The sequence below is a fragment of the Eurosta solidaginis genome, chromosome 4 (genome assembly GCF_040869045.1).
Source record: "Eurosta solidaginis isolate ZX-2024a chromosome 4, ASM4086904v1, whole genome shotgun sequence".
NCBI lineage: Eukaryota > Metazoa > Arthropoda > Insecta > Diptera > Tephritidae > Eurosta > Eurosta solidaginis.
This window is the reverse complement of record NC_090322.1, coordinates 45,227,022-45,240,128: the sequence shown is the minus strand read 5'-3', so window position 1 is coordinate 45,240,128 and position 13,107 is coordinate 45,227,022. Positions and strand designations below refer to the sequence as shown.

Sequence of the window (13,107 nt, the reverse complement as noted above, 5' to 3'; positions counted from 1 at the left end):
GTTTGAAGGCCTGAAATGTTTTAATGAACTACCTAATGACGTTAAAAATTGTGAAAACTTAAACACCTTCAAAAAAAGTTTATAGAATATTGCAAAACCCTTCCAATAAGATAAAATATTTTGTATCTGTATTTCATGTTACTGATCCTTGAGCGCACATGGCAATTCAAATAGACACAGAGGAACCTTATGCATCAAATACATATATCGCTCGCAATCAAATTGGGAAAGAATTCCTGAAAATATCGTCCCAGACAAACAGTTCATGTGTGTTCATGTGAATCACGTATATTCCTACAACAATGATATATTATAATTAATTATGTTTACATAAAACCTGGTACAGAGAGGATTGGAGACGACACGTCCTTTCCAACCGTCCGATAAGAGTGGCTCATTCTGCTGAGCTGCTAGCTTTTGGGTTGACCGGAATGAAATGCATTCCGACAGCATAAATAATAAAACTGTGTAATCATACGTCTTGGAGTAGGGCAGGATTGAGAACATGTCCTTCCAACCTCCCAATGAGATGACTCCAAGACTCGCCCGTTGGGACCACCAGTTCCGTGCTGATCGGAATCTCATGCATTCTGACACCCCAAACGCTAGAAATCCTATTATTATTAAAATGTATTTATAATTTATAATAATCTAAGTTTTAGGCTTAAAACGCCGTAATAATAAATAATAATACCCTACAAGAAACGCTGATAGTTTTACTAATACACTCACACTTTTAATTGACAATGCTGATCCTGAGATGACGTAAACATTGATACTCAAATTTATGTATGTTCCTTTGTTCGCTCACGCATGTCCGCATGTTCCCAACGACAGCCTATAATCATGAAAAAGGACTGAAGCTGGGAAGGCTTCGGACACCTGGTACAGAACATACAGCAGATACCATAATGCATGTGAGACAGATACATAATTCTTAACGGAATTTTATGTATGCGAGAACAGATTATCCGATTTAATCATGTTGTCACTACTGACTGTCATATGACAATCAAATGATTATCACGGTTGTTTTGTTATTTTTTAAATTCCGCCATTTTCAAACGACGAAAACCATATAAAAAATAAGTTTAAAAAATTAAAAAGAGAGCATTTCAAAGCTCCATGCTAAAAGAAAAAAAATTCGAAAATAATATTAAAAAATACCAAAAGCTGGCGGAATGTATGGGGCGCACTCAAAAAATTGATACGCGAAAAATAATAGTGGTTAGTGGTGATTCATTTTTAAATGTGTTTCCGCATGAGGAAAGCGCTCTTCTCTTTTGTTATTTTCTGAATTTAAATTGAACATTTTGAACTCGAATTCTTATAAAACTATTTATTTTAAACAAATAAGAAACACGTATGCTTTTATCACGTACAAAATTAAAAACGTAATGAAATAAAGTAAATAAAAAGCAAAAAGCATTGTTTTATTTTTGGCGGAATATAACAATGGTCATTTATGATAGTATAACAGTCGAACCTGATATCTACAGTAAACTATCATTTATGACACTTTTTGATAGTTAGAGTGAGCAGTACGGCTATATACTTAATCAGTAGGCCATTTGGTGTATAAGAAGGAGACAAAAACTCACATGTACACAGTTGTTTACATCACATTTGCGCAAGTCCCCTTAAGTTTGTGATAGAAAGTTTGTATGAGGCGCTGATCGTTAGGTTGACATTGCTGACAATCAGATGATAGTCATATGATAGTCAGTGTTCTTGTAGGGTAATAATGCACCGGGCGTCGCAACACCACCCGCGGCACCCCTATGTATATTCGGCTTTTGTTTCCTTTTTCAATTTTCAGCTTTTTTTTCTATTTTTGTATTTTCAGCGATTATAACCGGTCATTTCCGGTTCGGTTAATTTCGTTCCCTATTTTTTGCGTTTACTTATTTTAAATTTTTGAATTTTGAATTGAATTTAACGGTCTGTCCGTGGCATCCGTTTCTACCGGATGTCGTTTTACTTTGAAATTACAAGCGTTTTGAGTCGTCTCTGCGCTTCTGTCAGTTTTTTAAGGCATGATATGACCTCTTTTCTGTTTATGGCGCAGGACAGCAGGGTTGGCAAGAACACCGCCCAGCCGACATGACTAGCCACAGAGCATCCCCAGATCATGCCGACTGCCTTCCTATTGTAGATGCGAAACCATAACAGAGTTCAAACTACAGTTAAAGTTAACTAGAGTTTAACCCTGCTACTTCCCAATATTCTTTGATGTGTACTAAGAGTTTCCTGCGCTCGTATAGAATTACCATATCTTAAGACGCTCACATGTGATTTATTGTGACCTTTATAACAGCCCTACAAGACAGGTACCCGTTCCCTAATCGATTACTTAATCGTCATCAATAACTTGTTCACCAATTATCGTCTTAATGACTTTTACATTGCTGTCGTGAAAAAGGTAACGCATGTGCTCTCTCAAAATAGTGTACGTGTGACTCTCTTTCTCGCTCTTACCTATTGTGTTTTCGACATTCCTTCTCGCTCCATGTTATTTACATTTTTAAGTTACTTCATCAGTTATGTTTTCGTTATCGCTAACCAAAACATATGCAACAACAACAATACGGGTAACTGGTCTATCGGTTACCCGTATCGGTTACCTTCTGTCAAATCGCTTTTTCTATGAATGAAACGCGTCCTTTATGTTCAGATAATATTTAATTATAAATTATTCATATATACAATGTTTTTTTAGAATTTAAATTATTGCCTTATTACTCTAGCGAACTTTACATATGTGAATTTTTATATTTATAAACTATATAAATACATTAACGTCTATTCATAGTCGTGCCCTTTCCGAAACCTTGTTTTGAAGTTCTTATTTTTCCTGCGCTGGTAGTGTTGCTCATCAGTTTGCAGTCATATTAGTTTGGTAGGTATAGTAACATCAGACGTAGGGAAATTAGGAAGCATGTCAGGAGTATCACCAGAATCCAAAGAAGCATGGTGATTCGTCACCTCCGTTTTCTTCCATATCCGGATTCATTCCATACTAGTAATTATAAATATCTTGTAGATGCCACATAGGTGTAACCATACCCTCAAGATATTTCCGTTCAAATCTTGTGGTGTACACGTAAACTTGTATTTGTTCTAAATTATTCACCACATTCTAAACATAGAAAAGATGTATTAAGTGTTTGCGTAAATACCATTGTGATTACAATATGGACAAACATTCAATTCTAAACTTTTCGTTGTTACATCAATTGTTTCAGCGTGTTGTACACGTAAATAAAAATTCATACTTGAATGTATTTTCGTCTTCCAATCGCATAATTTACATTTTAAATAATGACTATTAGGCATATGAGAAATCTCATGGTCCAATAATTTGTTGAAGCTTGGTGTAGCTGCTTGAATAACACAAAATTTACATTTTGCACCACGTTCGTTATATTTAAATTGTAAATGTTCTGGTTTCTCTACACGATGCATAAAGTTTAGATGCTTTTTCCAACAATGTGCTGAATTTAATTGAAATACATACATTGGGCATTGTCTCATGATAAATTTTCCATAAATATACTGAGCCTCTTTATGTAGGCTCTTTTCTTAACATCTAATTCTGGCCGTACAGGATATGACAGTTTTGCTTCAGGTTATAATCCACACTCATACTATTTTCAGATTCTGTTTCATAATTTTCATCATTTTCAACATTGGACTTTGCATCAACATCATTATCATCATCGTCATTTTTTGATAACTCTGTTTTAAGCTTCATATTTATCAAAGGTTCATCTTCCTTAGTATTAGAATTAGAAACATTGTCATCTTCGGTTAAGTTTTTATCAAGTTTAGCTTTTTTCCTAGGTTTAAATTCTTTACTATCCGTACTAGAATTAATACCATCATCAACATTTTTCGTGATCTGTTTGAGTTTTTAAATTTGCCAATGGTTCGCCTTTATCAGTATTAGAATCAGAATGGCCTTGGCCATCTTCACCGTGTTGCAAAGTAGGCGACACATGTTGGTGTTGATGTTTGCGCATATTGCGGATATGTTGGTGGTTCACTAGTCATTAATTGTTTAGAAGTTTCAACTTGTTACGTTTGTTGTTGTTGTTGCTGGCTGATGATATGGTGTTAACGTTTGTTGTACAATTTATTCGGGTGATTGCACATATTGTTGGTGTGTTATAGTGCTGGAAATCCTTCCGATATTGAAAGTCCTTGATTAGTGTAATCCCCACGTAGTGAACTACTCCTGTGACCGCGTCCGCGGTAACTATTACATCTGAAGGCGCTTAAGTTACAGGCATAGCTGACATCGCTTATATAACAGGTTGACTCTAAAGTAAAAACCAAAACAAAATATTAGAATCAGTGTTTATGAATAACATATTTAAAATAAGCTCTTACAACAACGTGATCGGTGGCTACATCCCCGTGAAAGTAGTGTGGTGTTCCTCCTTGTATAAACGTAGATACTGGATGTGCTCAACCGTGCAGTTTTCTTCTAATTTGAGCAAATGTATGTTCTTACAGCCACAGCTGGAATATTTGGGATATTTCTATCCTCACATCGTCAAAATCAAATTACCTAGAATGAAAAAGAAACTCATATCAGTAAGAATAGATTAAAAGTTTTTAATATAAGCCGAAAAGTGTTCCATAAATAGGGCTCCACACATAGCTCTTTTCCAAAGGCACACGAGAAATTTCAGATAACTAGAATCAGGACCTGGTAAAGTAACTTCAAAGGCGATTTAGTCGCCACTACTTCGTATGCGCATTTCTCTACGCTCCCTTTCGGCATGCATCATCAATTTCGTCATTACTATAAAGGCCATCTTGCTCACAGCAATCCAACAATCTATTTGCCCGCAAATTCGTGGAACTAAATTCCTAATGGAAGGTTCCTCTCCAAAAACTCTGTTTACAGACAGTCTTTCGCCGTGAAAACGAGGGCAGTGAAATATTACATGTTCTGCGCCTTCCAATTCGGACGGACAGCTTGGACAGAAAGGATCCTCCTCTATCCCACGCTTATGTAGATATTCCTTCAAGCCACCGTGCCCGCTCAATATCTGTGTGAGATGGTAATTTAGTTTGCCGTGTTTTCGCTCGTACCATTCCGCTATATTCCGGACTAGCATGAAGGTTCAGCGCTCTTTTCTCGAATCTTCCCGCCGTTCTTGCCACCTAACTATTGTTCGTGACCTTGCGGTTTTCTTAGCAACTTCAGATGGTCGGCTGAATCCAATGCCATACAGATCGGCCATTTCACCTGAGAGTAGATCTACTGGGATTTTCCTGGATAAAACATGGATCGCGTCGTCGGAACAGCACATGCTATTCGTATAGCAGTAATGCGGTAGGCTGCTAGTATATCTTTTTGGTGGACCATTTTAGATCTGTGCCATACTGGTGCTGCATATAATATTATAGAGCTGGTTACGTTGGATAATCGCTGACGGGTAGCTTCGCTTGGGCCGCCGATGTTGGGCATTATTCGCGTTAGGGTTCCACTAACTCTAGAAACTTTGTCCCCCACCGCCCTGAAGTGCTCCCTAAAAGTTAGTTTTGAGTCAATGATTACTCCTAGATATTTCAAGGAGGGCTTTGAATTTATTTGAAAATCTCCTATGGTTAGGACCAACTCATCCACAGTCCGCTTTGAGCTCATCAGAACCACTTCTGTCTTATTGCTAGCCATCTCCAACCCCGTGTTCGCCAACCATTCCTCTATTCTTCCCATGGCGTCATTACATAATGCTTGGAGCAGATCAAGTTTCTTGGCCACTGCTACTACGACAATATCATCTGCATAGCCGACAATTTCCTCCGGGAAGGTGGTTTTGTAGCACCCCGCCATACACCGCATTCCAAAGAGTTGGACCTAGAACAGATCCCTATCTAATCTATCTATCTATCAAATTATTCGGAGCAGGTACGGAACTTGCCTTGGGACACCCAAAGTGCACCCACGCTTCTCATGGCTCCAGCGGGTTAGCGGCTTCCTAGAACTTAAGCCACTTGCTGCTTCTAGATCTGACATCTGTCAGCTGGAGTCTTAGCCCGGCAAGCGCAGGGCACGAGCACAGAATGAAATCGATCGTTTCCTCCTCCAACTCGCACTTCCTACATCTGCTATCACTGACCAAGCCTAATTTAAAGGCATGTGACGCCAGAAGGCAGTATCCAGTAAGAATACCCGTCATGAGTCTAGTCTACAGTTTAATGATAATAAAAATATAAGAATCAGTGTTTATGAATAACATATTTTAATTAATCTCTTACAACAACCTGATCGGTGGCTACATCGCCATGTAGGTAGTGTGGTGTTCCACCTTGTATAAACGTAGGTACTGTATGTGCTCAACCGTGCAAATTGACATTAGCAGTAACATTATTTACATAAACATAGCTTGATATTTGTGAAGGCCTCAATATAGCATACATTGGTCCAGTTCGGTGTGCACCAGCCACTGGTACAAACACTTTTGAATGCATAGCTTTCATATGGGATGGATGCCCAGCAGTGCTCCGGTTGTGCCAATATGTAATGGGCTGCTCCGTCTCTTGGTACGGCTGTATAGGTATAGGCGGGTGCAATGTATTACTAGGCTCAAGATCGGAAGGTACATAGATGGCTCGAAGACGCCAGAGGGGATTGGAGCCAGAGTTTTCGGACCCAGAACCAAAATATCAGTAACTCTAAAAGCACATCCGAGCATTTTCGAGCGGAAGTATTCGCCATAAGTTAGTGCGCTAAGCTGAACCTTCAGCGCTGATACCCCAAAGAAACAATTGCCATACTCAGTCAGGCAGTCAGGTTCCACTAAAGGCACTTGCGGCGTTCGAAATAAAGTCAGCACTTGTCCTTCAGTGCGTAGAAAAGCTGAATCAATTAGGAGCACACAACGTAGTACTGTTGGCCTGGGTCCTAGGCCACAGGGGAGTGGAGGGCAATGAGCAGGCGGACTCCATGTTTAATTTGTTGCGTCTCTCCCACAAATTGTCAACCCCCCAGCAGATCCTTGCAGCGGGTCTGCGCCATACTCTCCTCTTCCGGGAAGGTATCGACCCCAATCTGGGTCCTTCTCCTGACCCCAGTACTGAGAAATGGGTTTGCTGCGTTTGCCGGAAAAGAATCTTTTTAGGACGGTCATATATATAAGGGCCTGAAATATTTCAATGAACTTCCTAATCACATAAAAAGTAGTAATAACTTCAATACCTTTAAAAAAAGTTTATTGGAGCATTGTAAAACCCTTCCAATAAGATAGTTTTTTTTTCTTTTATTTTTTTACATGATATACCGATACTGGAGCGCGAAAAGGGAATGGTAATAATGGTAGCAGCAAAATACAATGCATCCGGCCCTAAGGAAAAGAAAATCGGTCGCCACCTGTAACTCCAGACAGTTCCAACAACTAATTTCGCTGGAATTCGGTATTTCCAGCTCGTATTTACTGTTGCTGATCGGAATCATTCGCATTCCGACAGCATAAATATAACAATAAAATTATATAATGTGTAACAAAATTAACGAAAATAAGGCCAAATAAAAGTTGGAGCAAGGGGGATTGGAAACACGTCCTTTTCAACCTCCCATTATATGTTGAGCTGTGCTAATCGGAATCTTCATGCATTCCGACAGCGTCTTTACTAAACAAAGTTGAGGGGTGATTGGATACACTTATTTTCAATTTCCAACATCCAAAGACATGTTTAGCTTCATTGATCGGAGACTAATACATTCCGAAAGCTTAAAGTCCAAAGAAACTTTCTGTTTCAACAGGGGTGGGCCATAATGAGAGGAGTGTTAGAGGCGTTGGTTGCACAATACAGTTAAAGAGATGGTTGGTGACATGTGGGGACACATTACAAGCAGGACAATGTTTTGTATGTCGGGGTTGATTGTGGATAGGTAAGAGTTTAACCTGTTACGTTATCCAGCTCGAAGTTGGGCTAGAGTGACTACTCTCGTTTCCCTAGGGAGAGTGCGTTCCTCCTCTGCTAGTTTTGTTCTTTGAGTACAGGAATCACCGGCATAGAGGTCCGACGCCTGTTTGTGGAGTTCACTGAAGACATGCTTGTGTTTTTTAGCTTCAAACGGCTGTGTTCTCAGGTGCCGTATTTCCTCATAATGTAATGAGGCCGTGAACAACAAGAGCCACAAAAGATTTATAAAAGTTACGAGGACGCTGGATTTTGGAATCTAGCCCAGAGCAACCTGTCCGATGCAACCATCCCTTGCACGTGAAACACTGACAAGAGTATTTATTTTTTTAATTTAACTTATTTATTATTACGGCTGTTTAGGCCCAAAATTTAAACTACTAAGTACAATTCATTGTTATAATCACTTATTTCTATTGAATATGCTGTTGGAATGCCATGTGATTCCGATCAGCATATTTACTAGCGTGACAGAGGGACGAGTCTGGGAGCCACTCATTAAAGGAAGGTTGGAAAGGACGTGTTTCCAATCCTCCAGTGCTCCCAGCTTAAGGCAACAAAATTTGAAACTTATATTTTTCAATTATGCATGACCCATCGATCCCGAGCCGTTCCTGCCAGTTGGCCCACAGGGGCATCTATTAGTAGAAGAAAGGGAAATAGGGAAGAACACTGGCGCAATATGCCAGGCCTGAGTCAATCTAAGTTACTGTTAGGGGGTTACAGGACAACTCGATATAGGGCATTAATAGGCCTCTCAAAAAGATAACCTAAGAACCCCAACGGCTATTCTTACAAGACACTGTAGACTGAACAGTGACATGCAAAAGCTGGGTATAGTATCGAACAACACATACCGATTTTGTGATGGATCAGCAGACGGTGGACCATATCCTTCTAGATTGCGGCGCAATTTCAAGACGTAGGGCTAAGTTTATGGGCTCACCATGGCAAGAGCATTCCCACATTTAATCCCTCAAGCAAAGAACACTGCTGGGGTTCATCAAGGAAGTCGGCTAGGATGAGGTGCTGTGAAGGAGATGTGCAAGTCACTGTGCAATCCTCAATAAATGATCTATCTATCTACGTTCCGGTAACAAGCACCATTGTGGTACTAGCCCCACCATCTCGGGAACTATTGATATGACTACATTAAACCTTCTAGGGATTGAATATTAATAATGCCGGCAATGCGAAAGTCTGCTAAAATGCCCCATTCTCCATGGAATGCTCGATATATAACTTTCCACGTTTTGAAACAGTGATGAAAAGAGCAAAATTTATAATAATTTTAACTGGCTGTGGGTAGTAAGGTGTTGATGTCCTCTCTTAACGCAATGTAATGACAACTGCGATGCAGGGAAAATAACAAAAATCTTGCAAATCTACTGATAATAATTAATTTTTCCTCCCCTTCTATGCAGTTCTATGCATACATACATATGTATTTTTCTCTCCAAATGCTAATTAAAAAAATTAATTGGTTTTCACATGAACTTCGAACTCTGTCGTATTTGCATTCTTCAGTTGATTATCAACAAAAGCATGACAAATTATCACTAAAAAATTCATACATGTTGCTTATATATTTAATATGATAGCCAATTTACTTACCCTTTCTGGTGCGATGATTCCTGGACAATCGGGCCTGACTAGACGCGATTTTTTTTGCCTTAAGAGAGCGTGCTTAACGCGAACCCTATCATGTTATGGCACAACTTTGGTGATGCAAAAAATCAAAGACATTTCTGCTTCTAATGCTTCTAGGATAGCAGCAGCAGCTCCCGGTGGCACCACATAAATAACAGTTGCATGCCGATCAGTTGCCTTTTTTGCTCCGGCTACCTATTCAATTTTAATTCACATTACATTATCTACTATTGCAATTTTTAATCACTACAAATCAATATAAATTACCGACGCAAATACTGGCAAACCAAGATGCGTAGTTCCACCCTTTTTTAGGGAAATATATCCAACCAGTTTGGTACCGTATTCCAAAGCATGTTGCTTGTAAAGTACCTTGTTTTTGTAGATTTCCTCTGATTTTGGCATATTCTGAGCTGAATCACAACCCGGCGGAGATGCTATCTATTAGAATAATATAACATTTTTTTTATTATTTTAAAATGCACATACGTATGAATGAAAATCAGAAAGTAAATAGTGTTGTTGTTGTTGTAGCTATAAGGACACTCCCCGTTATGGACTTTGGTGGTCCTTTGCCGGATGCAGATCGGGTACGTTCCGGGAACCATTAAGGTACTAGCCGACCATATCGGGAGCGATTTAGTTGACATAAAACCTTGTATGCCATCCCGTCGATTCTATACAACTTAATATGGTAACGATTTAAAAGACGGTGCACCAACCAATTTTTATCAAAAATTATCAAACGTGGAATCAAAAGGCGCGCTTCGAGATCCGTTTTTATTATTATTTGATATTTTTAAATTAGGTGGTGTACCGTCTTGTAAAACTTTACCCTTAATATTATTTTGGGCGAAGGCCGCCAACGCAAAAAGATGGTCTCTGCAGCAATATTCTTAATTTCCGTCACATGTCACAACTCAAATTAACTTAATGTTATTTTGGGCGAAGGTCGCCAACGCAAAAAGGTGTTCTCTGCAACAAAATTTTTAATTTCCGTCACATGTCACAACTAAAAGCACAAGATATTTTTCGTTGTAAACAATTTATATTTTTTTTGCGTTTCAATTTTTCCGGAATAATTAATGAACTGTCATTTCGATGACAGCATGAAACGTCGATGTGTTAGTGGAGAGCGAAAAAAGCTTTGAATGTGTGGGTGAACTGGTTACCTCCGTCTTGTAGGGAGCTTATCTAAAGTTCGGAGTTTTAATCCTAAAGGTTCATGCAAATTATACAACGCGACATGTAGCGACAGGTTCCGTCAAAATATTCACGGCATTTTTTCGTGTCGTGTCGTACGACTGTCGCTAGGTGTGCATGGTTCCGTAAGAATATATGCAAAGAATATTTTGAAGCTACATGTCGCGTTGTGTAATGTAGTTCAGCTGTATTTTATGGGAAATTTTTACGCCATTTTCCTTCAGCTCTTGTTTTTTCTCTCTTTCCTTCATTCGATGAAGCAATCAAATGTGACGTAGATGCGCAGAACAAAGCAATTTGAACTCGTGAATGCGCAATCTTCTGTGTGTGATTTGTGTATGTGATCCATATGGTTCACATGCGTTTGCATGTCAAATCTCTATCCGTATCTTCTATGAACGGCTTATGTCTTAACCTTAAGAAGTCGAAATTAATAGTCATTCATAGAAGGTCACTAGATAAAAGTGGAATTTTAGACAACACTATTATAGAATACGTTGACACGGCAAAAAATCTAGGTGTAGTTTTTAACAAAACCTTGACATGCAAAGATCACATCTTCCGCACAGTGGGAAAAGTGTATGGGATGCTTCGTACACTCTGGCTTACACAATATTTTATTCCGTTACATATTCGTCCACTAATAGCAAAAGCGATATTAATACCTACGCTCCTTTATGGTTGTGATATTTACTCTAATTGTGACTATGTATGTAATAGGAAACTTAATGTTGTTTATAACCTTATTAAATTTAAAACGCTCACTACGCTACATAAATTAATATATATGAAGGAACCTGACTTTCTGTATCGGAGGCTAAATTTTCTCTAGTCGTATAGATCTGTTCTTCTTACCCACTTCAGACATCGTATGCTAATATCTGATCGCCAGTTCTTCATTACTTCCATACGCCTTTGGAATTCGCTCCCTTCTAGACTTAGGCTTATAGGCAATGCTAAAGAATTAACAAGTTTCTATAATAACCTAGACAATTAAAATACTGATTTCTTCTAAGCAAATGCACTCTATCATTCGTTTATTTATTTATTTATTATTCATTAAACAGATTATTTATTGTAACCTTTTCTTAGTCATAGTCATTAGCTTTAAGTTTAAAGTTTAAATTGTTCCTATTTTATGCCTTTTAGCGACTAGCACTATGAAATAGTTTTTGCCAAATTGTTGTGCTGGGATGAATTGCCTATAAATACAAATACAAATATCTGGTTCACGTTTCATTGGAACACGAGGATTGATAGGCAAAAGTATGTGAATTCATCCAAGTGGCGAATGTTAGATAAAAACGTTCACAATAGCAAACAGCCTCGATCACCTGTTCAATCGCTGTTCGATTACTTAAGACGGCCCATACATGACACAAAAGGCAAGCGCAAATATATAACGACGGAATTTCTGCAAATGAAAATTTTGACATACACGGCTCAAAAACACTGCGCAATATTCATTTTTAAAGTAGCGCAAAAAATTAAACATGTGTTTTAATTGTATAAAAAAGGAACTAATTGTATAAAAAATCACTATTTATTTTCCACAGTGCTGGCAATTCACGGTATAAGTCGAAAAGCTCGCACCAGACGCGTTTATTTTACATTGTATTTATAAAATATATATTTTAATTGCAAGACCAACTCAACTCATTGCATCACTGCGCAATATTCATTTTTCAACTAGTGCAACAAATTAAACATGTGTTCTAATTGCATAAAAAATTATTACGTATTATTGAATTTGTGTGAATTCCTGTTACAAGCTAGAGATGGTCCTTACGCCTTCGATATTAACATTTTTAAGCAATAATTACTGATGTTATATTATCAGGAACCACAGGTAAACTGTATAAGATTCACCACACACGAAGAAAAAAGCATGTGCAATATTTGCAGACATGCGTAAATATCAAAATCGTTTTGATTTTAGCGCAGTTCTCTGCGCAAATAGCGCAACCAGTGCACACACCGGGCAAATACTTGTGCAAATTGGTACAAAATACATTGATAGTGTATGTTTGTTTGCATTTATGTCGACGTGCCACCACCTTATAATGTTCTACCAAGATAAAAAGATATTGTTGCGGGGCTGGCAACACTATTTTTTGTTTTCGTTTGTTTAATTGCAACAACGAAAAAAGCGACAATAGTACCGATGTGTTTTCCGCGAATAACTTTTAAACGAGATAAAAAATAAAGCTTTCGAAGTCTGAATCTTGACGCAAATACGCGTCTTTTGATACCGCTATCGACATTTACGACCCGAATTTTAAGTGCAGGACTTAAGTTGAAATTTTACTAAATTTG

At 38.3% G+C, this 13,107-nt stretch overlaps 1 long non-coding RNA gene across 2 annotated transcripts; it reads right to left on the bottom strand.

The window, feature by feature from the left end:
* Positions 1-2,663: 2,663 nt before the first annotated feature.
* LOC137249683 (uncharacterized) lies at positions 2,664-10,774 on the bottom strand. Of its 2 annotated transcripts, none has more exons than XR_010952484.1 (5): positions 10,424-10,774; positions 9,856-10,029; positions 9,553-9,783; positions 4,393-4,573; positions 2,664-4,322 (listed from the first exon to the last, which is right to left on the bottom strand). It is a non-coding gene; the product is annotated as an uncharacterized lncRNA (long non-coding RNA). The 2 variants fall into 2 exon arrangements; XR_010952485.1 differs by having other exon boundaries at positions 9,553-9,779.
* Between the last annotated feature and the right edge of the window lie 2,333 nt (positions 10,775-13,107).